Here is a 7,443-nt window from a genome sequence, read left to right on the forward strand (position 1 = left end):
CTCCTCTGTTGGCTAGCAAGGCTGATTTTACACCTTAATAACTGTTGATATTTACTATTGTTGTACTGTGTATTTGGGGTCTATGGACTACAATAAAGTTCTGTGTGTGTGTGTGCATGCCCGTGCTTTTATGAGCCAGGATGGACAAGGGTCAAGAAGACAGGTGGTTGTTTTTACTCGTCCAAGCAGCCTGTCCACATCCTCTGAGATAACAGGTTAAAACTGATCCCATACAACTTTACTAGAAAGAGCACTGGCACTCTCCCGCCCCAGCCCTGCTACCACAGTGTGTTGATGTGTGCGCAGAATATATTCTTGAGTTTTCTTCTCATAAACTTACAGCAGTTTCTTTTCTATTGAGCTTCTTTATTGTTGACAAAGATTTACATTTTGTCAAATTCAAATAAAATAACATTATCCTTTCCTTCTTCCAGCCATCTGGCTCTGAGACTCAGTGCTGAGTCATGTACAATTCACACACTGACACTTTACATTCTCTCTCTCTCTCTCTCTCTCTCTCTCTCTCTCTCTCTCTCTTTTAAATAAAATTTTATTGTTTTTCCAAAAATATCAAAATGGAAAAAACAGAAAAGAAAAAAATCATAACCAAATTAAACCATAATTTTTTGGTTGACTTCCTTCCACTCCGCCTCTTGGTTCCATTATAATATACTTGTTCATGCACGTCCATAATATCTTATATACTTAACAGTCCAATTTTAAAACATCCTTCATCTTAGTACAAGTGACTTTTAAAAGTTATGTAGCACCCTGCTTGTGGTTAACGCTTAGCTGGAATGAAATATTCAACGCAGCAATAGAGAAATTAAAATAATAATTTATTTGTCAGACAAATAAATGAGAGACACAGTGGTATATGGATACCAAAGCTCTGCCTACTCCAGCCCTGATGGCCAGCACTTATATTTCCTCAGCCCAGCCCCCTTGCTCCTCCTTTGGCTGCCTCTATCCAATCAGCCTGGTTGAAATTCCTATTGGTTGTTTGCTAGAACCAATCATAAAAGATACACCCATTTCCTATTACCTTTTATGGGAGACAAAGAGCTATATTTCCTTCTATCCATAAATAGCAGACAAGTAGCCATATATCTTACATTTACCTCGACCAGGCACCTCAATTACCAGATAACCTTTGGCCCCTGTTGCCCTATTCACCGCAAACCAGATGGCTAAAGCAGATGGTGCATGGTTTTTAATTTTTTTATCTTAAAGAGATCTTGAGTTCACCTTCTCACACACCATAATAAGAATCTAACATAAGAATCTAACATTTCTTACTTTCTAAATCCTTTGCATAATTACATTTAAGCCAATATATTTCATACATAACATAGATAGATTTTTAGAAGGAAAGGCCTTTTCAAATTAAAAGGAACTTAGTAAAAGCTAAGTTCTCTAAGTTCTCTAAAGTCTCTGAAGCTTCAGAGCAGCTTCAGAGAGAAGCCTTTTTCCCTAACCAGCTGCTGTTTCTAAAAGCAACCTCTTCAATTTAACCTTTAACCTTATGAAAATATGGCTCGAGTCTTCTGTTAAACAATAAATTTCACTATTTACCAGCTCTTAATTGTGTTTTTGCAGCTTGATTGTATTCTGTAATTTGTATGGTCAGTGTGACCTTTTTGCTCCCAGCCTCTAATTTCCTTTTACAACCCTGAAATACTTTTTACAACCCTGAAATACAGCTATTTATAGCAGTGGGGCCCTTGAACAGCTGCCAGAGTATTCAGCTGGTCTCTCCCTGGCATGAGAGATATAAATATTTACAAATATATTTTTTAAGCTCAAAGCAGATCCTGATCAGATGCCTCAGTTATACTAATGTAATAATATATACACAAAGCTTAAAAATATGCATTTAACACTTGCCCTTTTTATAATAATTTGTTCTGCATAGTTCAGTAATTTATTTTACCAGTGTTTTTCTTTATCTTCTTTGGCTGAGTCGTCTTCCTTCCATAGGGGCTGGCTGGTCTTGGCCCGGCATCCAGTCTCGTATATCGGAACAAAGTTTTCCCCTCAAACAATCCATAAAGTCCTGTACATCTCAAGATCATAACTTCGATTTTTTAAACAATCATTCCCCACATTTTCTTAAAATTTTTATATGTCTTTCCCCAGGCCTTTTTGATAATTTTACATTGCCACCACATAAGGTAGCCTCTTAAACCTTTTGCCCTCCCTTCTTGTTTCTTCTCTAACATAGTCAATTAGGCGGCCATTTTTGTCACATCTGGGCTGTGTTTTAAGGGCTTCTCTGGGGTTTCTGTAGTTGCCTCAGCGGTGTTGGTGAAGCAGGGGGCAGACAAGCAGACAGACAAATAGACCAACAGACAAACAGTTGACATAAAAGGGTTAATAGGCAGAGATTCAAGAGACCAATAGGGTGGGGCCAGAGGGAGAGGGAGGGTGGGGAGGGTAATTTGTAGATATCCCTGTGGGCACATACCTACATGCTCATGCACACAATGGGGGGGGGGAGTGGGATCCAGTTAAGGGTGGGAAAAGAGGTTAGGGATTTGTAGTAGAGAGTTAAGAATTTAAGACTGGCAAGGTTGTGTTCAGGAGCAGAACAACACAAAACACAACAAAGACAAGGGAGAGAGGAAAAGGAAGAAAAAGAAGGGAAGGAAGGGAAAATGGAGTAAAATATAAAGAAGAAATAGAGGCGAGAGAAATGTGGTCTCTTCCAACTCTATGATTCTATGAAATAGATGAGGGGAAAAATTAGTAATAGTACAGTGGTGCCTCGCAAGACGAAATTAATTCGTTCCGCAAGTTTTGTCGTCTTGCGATTTTTTTCGTCTTGCGAAGCACGGTGTCGGGAAAGTTTTGGAAAAGCTTCAAAAACCACCAAAGTCTTTAAAAACCTCAAAAAAGGCTACCACACAGCGTTCTATGAGTTGCTCCTCAAAGTCAAGTCGCAACTGTATTAACGGTGTTAAGAAAAAGGAAACAAACTTGCAAGACGTTTCCGTCTTGCGAAGCAAGCCCATAGGGAAAATCGTCTTGCGAAGCAGCTCAAAAAACAAAAAACCCTTTGGTCTAGCGAGTTTTTTGTCTTGCGAGGCATTCGTTTTGTGAGGTACCACTGTAATGATAAATAATTGCAGTGATAGTCCAAGTTATAGTATGAAGTGAGTGGCCACAAAGAGGGTTGGTGGGTTGCTATTGAAAGTGGGTGGGGAGATATATGTGTGTAGGTCTGTGATTTTTATTATTATTTGTTGAGGGGGAAGAAGAGAAAAGGGGGGAGGGAGGGGGTAGGAGATTTAAGAGTTAAGAGGGAAGGAAAGAGAAAGCAAAAAACAAAGAGCAAAAAACAAACAAAACCAGAAAGGAAAAAGGAAAAGAAACAACTGAAGATGTTGGAAGTGGTAGTACCTGGAAGGTAGTATATATCAGGCATGTCCAACTATGAAGAGACTGTGATCTACTCCCAGTATAAAAAAATCTGGCAGTGATCTACCCATTGTCATTGGAGAGAGGAGGAGTGTGCATGGGGTGGGTGGGTGGATTGCCAAGAGTTGTTGAGCTCTCCCCCCCCCCCCGTAACTTTTTGTACACGATAAAGATACCACGATCTACCAAGATCAGCCAGGGATCTACCGGTAGATCACGATCTACTTGTTGGACATCCCTGGTATATGTACCAAGTGATAAAAGTATAAAATAAAATATATGTAGAAAACCCCTTTGAGAGGGAAAGAATAAAATAAAATGTGTGTGTGTGTGTATTCTCTTTAAAGAGAAAAGGGGGGGAAGGAGAGAAAAAGGAAAGAAAAAAAGGGAGAGGAAGGGGAAAGTAACAGTTGCAATAACAATAGTATGGAGTAGAAAGTTTTGTTTTAAAAGAGGATGGTGATCGTAATGGGGGAGCAGGGGGAGGAAGGACCCCCCCCCAAAAAAACCACTGACAAACAAAAAGGGGACTCAGATTTTTGTTTTACTCTTTTTTCCCTATTTAATTTTTTTTAAATGAGAAAATTAAAATTAAAAAAGAACAGTCAGGGGTGAAGCGGCAATCCCAGGAAGTGGCTGTGAGGAGAATCAGAGCTTACAGGGTTAATAGCTCTGTCTGTAGTCCTGTCCTCTGGGGGCTATACTGGAATGTTCTTTGTGTGTGAGCCAAGTTACTTCTGGGTTTTTGCTCTGAGGGGGAGGCAGCCATGCTGGCTCACTCCTGGAATGAGTTATTTTGCTCTGCTGTAAATAAAGCTTCTAGTCTGTACACAGCTTCTTCCTAAATCTGTTATTTCTGCACCCACACAGAGCACACACCGCTATTCGCGATGCTCTGCTGGCAGCTGGGAGAAGTCCAGAGGCGTAGCGGAAGCGTGCTGGACATCCAGTTTATTTCACAGTGGCCTATGTTGGCTTAGGGCTCTCTTCTGGGCACCGTCATTTTAATTATTAACGATCAGAAAAAATTGGGGGGAGGGAAAAACCTATTGAGAAGTATTTTAAAAAATAAGGAAAGGGAATTAAAAATAAAAATGCAAACAAAAATAATAGATGGCTGTAGCAGTGGTGGCTCCCCACAAGAAGGAAAAAAGGTCGAGGCCGGCCTAATCTCCCTGAGGCCTAGGATCTCCAAGACGTTATTATTTGCAGACCGTAAGGTCCTCCGTGGGGCATACCAGGAGAGGCGGTCTTGAAACACTCATAAATCTTAGCAGGTTGAGCAGCAAAGCAAAATACCTTCTAAGGTTCAAACAGTGTTCGAAATTAGCCAGGCACCAGGCACATTATGCACCCTGTTATCAATCAAAGAAACAAACATTTCAGTGTAGTATAGTAAAGTAACAAAATATATTTTTTGTTAGCAGAATATGGATACAGATGTTTTCAAAATGAGAGCAAGATCATCAAGTGATTCTGAGGGCAATCCTAGTTGTGATCCAGAATCACCGTTCGAACAGCGTACTGGAGAAAACTTGTTTAATTTGGCACCAGTAGCAGGCCCAAGCAAACCTCCAAAAAAGTTGCTTGAGGGCCAGTCTATGTCATTACCAAGGAGGCTGGGTTAATCATTGTCTGAAGAATATACCTGCCTCCAGATCTAGTCATGGTCAAAAGGATGCAGGTATCAACAAGGGTGCCCCACATCGCCTTTAAGTGGCTCTGTGCAATGCCAGGTCAATGATTTATAAAACCACTGCCATCCATGATTTGATCATAGATGAAGGGATTGACCTGGCATCTATAACAGAGATTTGGTTGCACATGGCAGCTGCAACTGTTCTCACTGCTGCTTGTCCACCAAGTTTCTCTTATGCACAGCATCCCAAGGCATGTGGGTGGGGAGGGGGGGGTTTGCAGTGATTTTTAGGAAGTCATTAGCTTACATCAGGCATCCTATTGGGAAGACCCACTTTTTGGAGTGCATGTTCTGGAAGTACCGGAGTCCTATTGTCATCTTAAAAGAGATTTGTTTTGGTGTAAGGTTTTGTGAACTGGAATTCTTTTAATCAGGCTGCGTACATACCATACATTTGAAACACACCTCCCTCCAAGAATCCTGGTAACTGTGTAAAGGTAAAGGGACCCCTGACCATTAGGTCCAGTCGCAGACGACTCCGGGGTTGCGGCACTCATCTCGCTTTAATGGCCAAGGGAGCCGGCGTACAGCTTCTGGGTCATGTGGCCAGCATGACTAAGCTGCTTCTGGTGAACCAGAGCAGCGCACGGAAATGCCATTTACCTTCCTGCTAGAGCGGTACCTATTTATCTACTTGCACTGTGTGCTTTCGAACTACTAGGTTGGCAGGAGCTGGGACCGAGAAATGGGAGCTCACCCCGTTGCAGGGATTCGAACCACCGACCTTCTGATTGGCAAGCCCTAGGCTCTGTGGTTTAACCCACAGCACCACCCGCGTAACTGTTTACCCTTCACATATCTATTAACTTTAACAAGCTACAGTTCTCAGAATTATTTGGGGGAAGCCATATGACTGAATGTGCTCTAAATTAATGATGTGGATTTGACCACATTCTCAATAGGCATATTATCTTCCCAGGCAAATTGCAGCTTTTTTGGTGGGGGGGGGGGGGGAGGCAGATTTTTTTTGCAACTGTGGCAGGGCAAGGAAGGTTTAAACCTCCCTTTACCCCATGTACTGCTATTTTGATGACTCCATGCCAAATTATTAAGCCCCTCACCCCACATGATGTGGCCAATACTGTATTTAACACTTCTTTGACTTTTGCCACTCCAGACTTCTGAAAGAGCATGAGACACTTCTCTCCCATAGTGTGGATTTCTAAAGCCTTGATGAAACCACAAAGACTCTGCTCTGTATCACCACCCTCTGTGTCTGTTTCATCGAATATTTGTTTGAGATTGGTAGAGCTTTCTTCTACCTGCACAGTCCCAGTGTTAATTGTTTATAATACTTCACACACCCAAGGAAATAGACTCTAAGGCTGGGGCATCTGTAGCCCTCCAGACATAGTTGGGCTCCAACTCACATTAGTCTCCGCCAACATGACCAATAAGGGAAGGAGGATGGTAGTTTTAGTACTTGACATCTGGGAAGCAAGGACTTCCGGGTTCCCGTGACATGGCGGGTGGACCATGAATCGGACGGCTCCATCAGATTCAGCTTTGCGGAGCCTTGGGGAAGAGCACCTTCCCCAGAAAACCCCAAAAGGAGTGTCTCGGGCACCTTCGGCTCACAGACGGCGCCACGACATTGCCGGTCCCTGCCTCCATCCTGAAAGGCACGGGGGGAGCCGAGAGCGCCGGTGAGCTAGGCACCAACGCAGCTCCGCAAAAGCAAAGCCTCTGATCCAGCCACAAGCGGTTACCTTTCCAGCATATTGTGCCAATTGGAAGGTGAGGAGACAATTAATTGAAATTTGGCTAATCTGGCAAGAGAAATGGGAGTGATAAAAGGAAGTCTGCTCCCGTTCTTGGTGCTAAAAGCACAAAATACTTACAAGTGAAGTGTGGATGAAATTCACTTTGGGAAATAAGTTAATTAATGAATAACCAGGATTAAAATATTTCACATAGCTTTTGTCTATACCAATCTCAAGACTTTTTAAAGCAATGGCCTTGACTCGAACTTAATTTGAACTTGAACTTACTTTTTGACAAGATTGAACTTGACCCAAAATGGAGGATAAATCTGAGAAGGATTACAATGTTATTTAATGGAAGAATACTATAATTTTCTTTTCTGGAAGAAAGACAGGACTGACTCTGGAAATTACTTTACCTCTGGGAAAGAGCTTCTGTGTTAATTAAAGTGTCAAAGGTTTATTACAAGGCACTAGCTGGTTAAAATCAAGATTGTAAAAAGAGGACTAGAATACTCATTGCTAATATTGGACTAAACCAGATTCAAAATAAAACTCAATAATATAGATTTATTGTACAGGATATTAAAATTATTTTGATATGAATGGATGTAAAGATTT

The 7,443-nt window shown here is 41.6% G+C and overlaps 1 long non-coding RNA gene across 1 annotated transcript; it reads left to right on the top strand.

The window, feature by feature from the left end:
- The first annotated feature begins 763 nt into the window (after window positions 1-763).
- Window positions 764-1,772, top strand: LOC308469166. Its single transcript, XR_013982019.1, has 2 exons — window positions 764-1,420; window positions 1,452-1,772. It is a non-coding gene; the product is annotated as an uncharacterized lncRNA (long non-coding RNA).
- The last annotated feature ends 5,671 nt before the right edge of the window (window positions 1,773-7,443 follow it).

The sequence above is a fragment of the Podarcis pityusensis genome, assembly GCF_964106645.2.
Source record: "Podarcis pityusensis genome assembly, contig: HAP1_SCAFFOLD_150, whole genome shotgun sequence".
Classification (NCBI taxonomy): Eukaryota; Metazoa; Chordata; class Lepidosauria; order Squamata; family Lacertidae; genus Podarcis; species Podarcis pityusensis.